A 7,421-nucleotide genomic window follows, 5' to 3' on the forward strand; every position below is an offset into this window, starting at 1 on the left:
GTTGGGAGGGGGTCTTGTACTGTATGTTATGGGCCCAATGACAATGTAACTATCTGCATTATGAATCAGCTACTTGTAACTAAATATGTGATTGATTAAATAAAGAACTTGGAACAATCTGAACCAAAAGAGGCATCATCGGGTTGTGTCATCATTTAAATTACTCATAGCATCCATGTCTAAATATGGTAACATGCATGTTAATCTTCAAAAGATAAGCCAAATTAGATACTGACCACTACACATGAAACATAAAAGAACAGCTTGATAGTCATTTTATACCTAAAATACTGCTCCTGAGAGAATAAGTTGCAGAACACGGCAACATTTGACCTAGTGACTAAATCTTAGGGATAAAAGACATGAAAACATATAACGTGTGCCTATACCATAAACTTGATTTTATTGTTGTGTTGTGCCTATCATCTGAATCTGAGATCCCGTATTGTGCGGTGAGTCTGTGCTGGTGATCCCCCAGCGTGAGCTGCTGCTGAACCAGGTGGTTCTGGGCTGTGGGTCGGCTGGTGTACAGCTGCTTGGCCAGGTACCGCTGACTGGTGGAGACAAGATGGAAAGAAATACACTGTCACAGACTGTTTTTACAATAAAACAGTCCCTCTTTTTATGTGAAAACTGGGACTTTCAATTCTTTCACCATGTACGGTATCGCTTTATACTTTGACAGTAACGTGTTTGTGTCTCTCTGTTGTGAATGGTTATGTGGCAAGATATCTCTCACCAAGTATCTGTAAAGAAAGAATGTAATGAGTGAAGTGTCTCAGTGTGGTTGTGTTCTATGATTACTTTTTGTGCTGCTCTCTGGCCAGCTGTTTGTCGTATCGGTCCATCTCAATCCTCTTCTCCTTCTGCAGCTCCATTGCTTTCCTCTCCTCCTCTTCGTCCTCTCTGTTCTGCTCCGTGCGCTGGAAGTCCCAGGCAGCGGCTCTCTACTTTTCAATCTCCCTTAGTCTCTAAAATGTCATCTGGGAAAACAGGAGAAATACAGAAAGGATGGAGATCCAAGGAGTGGTTCATGATGAGATTGCTTCTGTAGATGAATCAACAATGATGATTGTTTTCTCTCTATGGCTGTGAGATAGACGTCTTACTTCTATGATCACAACAACCGATTTTACTATATACAGTTGTGGCCAAAAGTTTTGAGAATGACACAAATATACATTTTCACAAAGTCTGCTGCCTCAGTTTGTATGATGGCAATTTGCATATACTCCAGAATGTTATGAAGAGTGATCAGATGAATTGCAATTAATTGCAAAGTCCCTCTTTGCCATGCAAATGAACTGAATCCCCCAAAAACATTTCCACTGCATTTCAGCCCTGCCACAAAAGGACCAGCTGACATCATGTCAGTGATTCTCTCGTTAACACAGGTGTGAGTGTTGATGAGGAAAAAGCTGGAGATCACTCTGTCATGCTGATTGAGTTCGAATAACAGACTGGAAGCTTCAAAAGGAGGGTGGTGCTTGGAATCATTGTTCTTCCTCTGTCAACCATGGTTACCTGCAAGAAAACATGTGCCGTCATCATTGCTTTGCACAAAAAGGGCTTCACAGGCAAGGATATTGCTGCCATTAAGATTGCACCTAAATCAACCATTTACTGGATCATCAAGAACTTCAAGGAAAGCGGTTAAATTGTTGTGAAGAAGGCTTCATGGCGCCCAAGAAAGTCCAGCATGCACCAGGACCGTCTCCTAAAGTTGATTCAGCTGCGGGATCGGGGCACCACCAGTACAGAGCTTGCTCAGGAATGGCAGCAGGCAGGCGATGACTTTTGGAGGATGGCCTGGTGTCAAGAAGGGCAGCAAAGAAGCCACTTCTCTCCAGGAAAAACAACAGGGACAGACTGATATTCTACAAAAAGTACAGGGATTGGACTGCTGAGGACTGGGGTAAAGTCATTTTCTCGGATGAATCCCCTTTCCGATTGTTTGGGGCATCCGGAAAAAGCTTGTCTGGAGAAGACAAGGTGAGCGCTACCATCAGTCCTGTGTCATGCCAACAGTAAAGCATCCTGAGACCATTCATGTGTGGGGTTGCTTCTCACCCAAGGGAGTGGGCTCACTCACAATTTTGCCTAAGAACACAGCCATGAATCCTAGAGCAACTTCTCCCAACCATCCAGGAACAGTTTGGTGACGAACAATGCCTTTTCCAGCATGATGGAGCACCTTGCCATAAGGCAAAAGTGTTAACTAAGTGGCTCGGGGAACAAAACATCGATATTTTGGGTCCATGGCCAGGAAACTCCCCAGACCTTAATCCCATTGACAATTTGTGGTCAGTCCTCAAGAGGCGGGTGGACAAACAAAAACCCACAAATTCTGACAAACTCCAAGCATTGATTATGCAAGAATGGGCTGCCATCAGTCAGGATGTGGCCCAGAAGTGAATTGACAGCATGGCAGGGCGGATTGCAGAAGTCTTGAAAATGAAGGGTCAACACTGCAAATATTTACTCTTTGCGTCAACTACATGTAATTGTCAATAAAAGCCTTTGACACTTATGAAATGCTTGTAATTATACTTCAGTATTCCATAGTAACATCTGACAAAAATATCTAAAGACACTGAAGCAGCAAACTTTGTGGAAATTAATATTTGTGTCATTCTCAAAACTTTTGACCACGACTGTACAGTTGAAGTCAGAAGTTTACATACACCTTAGCCAAATACATTTAAACCCAGTTTTTCAATATTCCTGACATTTAATCCTGGTAAAACTTCCCTGTTTTAGGTCAGTTAGGATCCCCACTTTATTTTAAGAATGTGAAATGTCAGAATAATAGTAGAGAGAATGATTTATTTCAGCTTTTATTTCTTTCATCACATTCCCAGTGGGTCAGAAGTTTACATACACTCAATTAGTATTTGGTAAAATTGCCTTTAAATTGTTTAACTTGGGTCAAACATTTCAGGTAGCATTCCACAAGCTTCCCACAATAAGTTGGGTGAATTTTGGCCCATTCCTCCTCACAGAGCTGGTGTAACTGAGTCAGGTTTGTAGGCCTCCTTACTCGCACACGCTTTTTCAGTTCTGCCCACAAATTTCTATAGGATTGAGGTCAGGGCTTTGTGATGGACACTCCAATACCTTGACTTTGTTGTCCTTAAGCCATTTTGCCACAACTTTGGAAGTATGCTTGGGGTCATTGTCCATTTGGAAGACCCATATGCGACCAAGCTTTAACTTCCTGACTGATGTCTTGAGATGTTGCTTCAATATATCCACATAATTGTCCTTCCTGATGATGCCATATATTTTGTGAAGTGCACCAGTCCCTCCTGCAGCAAAGCACTCCCACAACATGATGCTGCCACCCCTGTGCTTCACGGTTGGGATGTTGTTCGTCGGCTTGCAAGCCTCCCTCTTTTTCCTCCAAACATAACAATGGTCATTATGACCAAACAGTTCTATTTTTGTTTCATCAGACCAGAGGACATTTCTCCAAAAAGTACAATCTTTGTCCCCATGTGCAGTTGCAAACCATAGTCTGGCTTTTTTTATGGCGGTTTTGGAGCAGTGGCTTCTTCCTTGTTGAGCAACATTTCAGGTTATGTCGATATAGGACTCGTTTTACTGTGGATATAGATACTTTTGTACCTGTTTCCTCCAGCATCTTCACAAGGTCCTTTGCTGTTGTTCTGGGATTGATTTGCACTTTTCACACCAAAGTACATTCAACTCTAGGAGACAGAATGCGTCTCCTTCCTGAGCGGTATGACGGCTGCGTGGTCCCATGGTGTTTATACTTGCGTACTATTGTTTGTGCAGATGAACGTGGTACCTTCAGGCTTTTGGATATTGCTCCCAATTGCTCCCAAGGTCCACAATTTTTTTCTGAGGTCTTGGCTGATTTCTTTTGATTTTCCCATGATGTCAAGCAAAGAGGCACTGAGTTTGAAGGTAGGCCTTGAAATACATCCACAGGTACACCTCCAATTGACTCAGGCTAATTGACATCATTTATCAGAAGCTTCTAAAGCCATGACATCATTATCACAAATTTTCCAAGCTGTTTCAAGGCAGTCAACTTAGTGTATGTAAACTTCTGACCCACTGGAATTGTGGTACAGTGAGTTATAAGTGAAATAATCTGTCTGTAAACAATTGTTGGAAAAATTACTTGTGTCATGCACAAAGTAGATGTCCTAACCGACTTGCCAAAACTTTAGTTTGTTAACAAGAAATTTGTGGAGTGGTTGAAAAACGAGATTTAATGACTCCAACCTAAGTGTATGTAAACTTCCGACTACAACTGTAGATATATATACACACACACATACATACATATATATATCCTTGAATGAGTAGGTGTGAGTACCTTCTCCTACTGAATGAGTACCTGCTGATTCAAGGGTTTTTCTTTATTTTTACTATTTTCTACATAATAGTGAAGACATCAAAACTATGAAATAACCCATATGGAATCATGTAGTAACCAAAAAAGTGCTAAACAAATCAAAATATATTTGAGATTCTTCCAAGTAGCCACCAACTGCCTTGATGACAGCTTTGCACAGTCTTGGAATTTTCTCAACCAGCCAGGTTAACATGTTCTCTTCTCCCTTACTATTCGGGGTAATGTGTAGTCTGACTTTAGATTTGTCATTACGAGCTATTTTTACCTCGAGGAAGGGTTAGCCATAGACTCAATTAGCCTCGTAACCAGACAGTCCGCTCTGATACTTCACTTGAGTGAAACAGAATGTCAGCTCACAAGATCAGGTTGGTTGAAACTCCTAATTCAAGAGACTACCTGCTAAAATGGCTCTGGAGATATCTGTCTGAACCACAATGTCTGTGTCTGTAGTGCAGCGAAGCTATTATCCATAATGGGTAATTAACAGAAACCACATAATTGACATGAAAAAACAGCGTGACCATAAGCATTTATAATGATGCTTCCCACTGGGATGAATCTATTCATACCAAGTCAGTCAGGCAAATGAGACAAGGGGAAAAGATTTTATAAAAGGAGACTCACTCTGCCCACGTATAATGTGTGTGTGTGTTGTCACGTCTAATGTGCTCGTTATCTCTTCTGAGTGAGTGTGTAGACATCGTGTAATTTTTTCAATTCGTTTTGTAATTATAATGTTAAAAACCCTGTGAGTACTCACCATGTCACGGCTCACAATCTCACCAGACTTGCTTCCTGATCTGCATCCTTGGCTGGTGTGTGTGTTAGAGTGTATGTGTGTGTTTTTGTGGTGTGTGTGTGTGCACGCAAGTAGAAAAAACATGTTGACTCCCCCTACTTGTAGAGAAACACCAACGCCATCCTCCTGTCTTTCATGTTGCCAAAACTGTCTATGACTCTGTGATACAGTAAATGCTTTTAGTTTTTGTTGTCCTAGGCTACCTGGCTAAAATGCTTGCTCACTAGCCTAACTTCCGTTCATGGGCAACGATTAGCCAGCTAGTTAACATTAGTCTACTACATCTAGCTCTATGTTGAATTTCCATCCTCTCAGGCCAGGGGCACAATGTATGAATTTATGGTTGGATCAGAATCGCTGTTATAATCATTGGCCAGTACAGAGAATGAAGTAAAACCACATCTCCATCCAATTTTAGGAAAGGGACAATTTTAGCTAGCTAGCTAGCCACCAGAGGACAACAACACAACGAGATGCAACAATTACAAACGTTCTGTCAGTAATGACGTTTGGCTTGATGTGATGTGATTGGTGTGAAGCCAAATCCAAACTGGCTTCCCTTGAAACTTTTTTTAGTGTGCCAGGACCATTCACAGTGGATTTCACTCAGTTTAGCTCAATGCTGATTGGCTATTATTTTATATTTTTAAATTATCAAGGGAGGCCAAATGCTCTCTGGCTTTGCTTGCATTCAATGCTACGGGGGCAACAATGTCAAACTCTTTCTGACCAGACATGATCAGGTAGATATGCTACACATACTGAGACAGAGGGGCGCTGTTTCATTTGCTTGGATGCTTTCTCCGGTCAGATACACTACATGGCCAAAAGTATGTGGATACCTGCTCGTCAAACATCTCATTCCAAAATCATGGGCATTAATATGTAATTGGTCCCCCCTTTGCTGCTATAACAGCCTCCACTCTTCTGAGAAGGCTTTCCACTAGATGTTGGAACATTGCTTGCATCCATTCAGCCACTGATATTGGGCGATTAGGCCTGGCTCGCAGTCGGCGTTCCAATTCATCCAAAAGGTGTTCAATAGGGTTGAGGTCAGGGCTCTTGCAGGCCAGTCAAGTTCTTCCACACCAATCTCAACAAACCATTTCTGTATGGACCTTGCTTTGTGCACGGGGGCATTGTCATGCTGAAACTGGAAAGGGCCTTCCTCAAATTGTTGCCACAAAGTTGGAAGCACAGAATCGTCTAGAGTGTCTTTGCATGCTGTAGTATTAAGATTTCCCTTCACTGGAACTAAGGAGCCTAACCCAGACCATGAAAAACAGCCCCAGACCATTATTCCTCTTCCACCAAACTTTACAGTTGGCACTATGCATTGGGGCAGAGTCCAGAGTCCAATGGCGGCAAGGTTTACATCACTCCAGCCGACGCTTGGAATTGCGCATGGTGATCTTAGGCTTGCTTGGCCATGGAAACCCATTTCATGAAACTCCCGATGAACATTTGCGGCTGAGCCATTGTTGCTACTAGGCATTTCCACTTCACAATAACAGCATTTACAGTTTATTGGGGCAGCTCTAGACAATATTTGTCTATGGAGATTGTATGGCTGTGTGCTCAATTTTATACACCTCTCAGCAACCGGTGTGGCTGAAATAGCCAAATTCATTAATTTGAAGGGGTGTCCATATCCTTTTGGCCGTGTAGTGTACATTTAGCCTCTTGTGAATTGAAGGAATCGTGTTTGTATTTTTATTTTTTTCTTGGCCATTTTTTGGGTGAAGCCTGGCTTCCCTTGGCATCCATGAATACACCCCACTGTCTGTCTATATCTTGCTCTCTGTTGCTTCTCGAAGGCCTTCTCTCACTGACCCTCCATCTCCTTCAGTTCTCTTCTCTCCAATGCTTGAAGATCCGAGCCTGGAGCGCAGCCTCCGCGGCCAGTCGGCGTTCCACTTTGTTAGGGTTTAACCAACTATTTGTTTGCATAACCAATATAATACAACTATTTAAACCTATATAATAAAATTTGTTGTGGTGCATAACTTATGAATACTAATGCTAAACATAAGAGGTTTATATTGTATTAACATAGATTGAGCGACATATAATAGACATGACTAACTGGAGGGTTGCTGGCTAGTAGTCTAGGCTGAGTAGACTCGTGACACACACACACACAATGCCTGGTTGTGGGGCCGCTCAAGGACAGGTGTATGTGAGGAACTGATAGAGGGGAGAATGGCTGTGGCACAAGAACAAGCACTGTCCTTG

Source organism: Salmo trutta, chromosome 28, assembly GCF_901001165.1.
Source record: "Salmo trutta chromosome 28, fSalTru1.1, whole genome shotgun sequence".
In the NCBI taxonomy this organism is placed as follows: Eukaryota; Metazoa; Chordata; class Actinopteri; order Salmoniformes; family Salmonidae; genus Salmo; species Salmo trutta.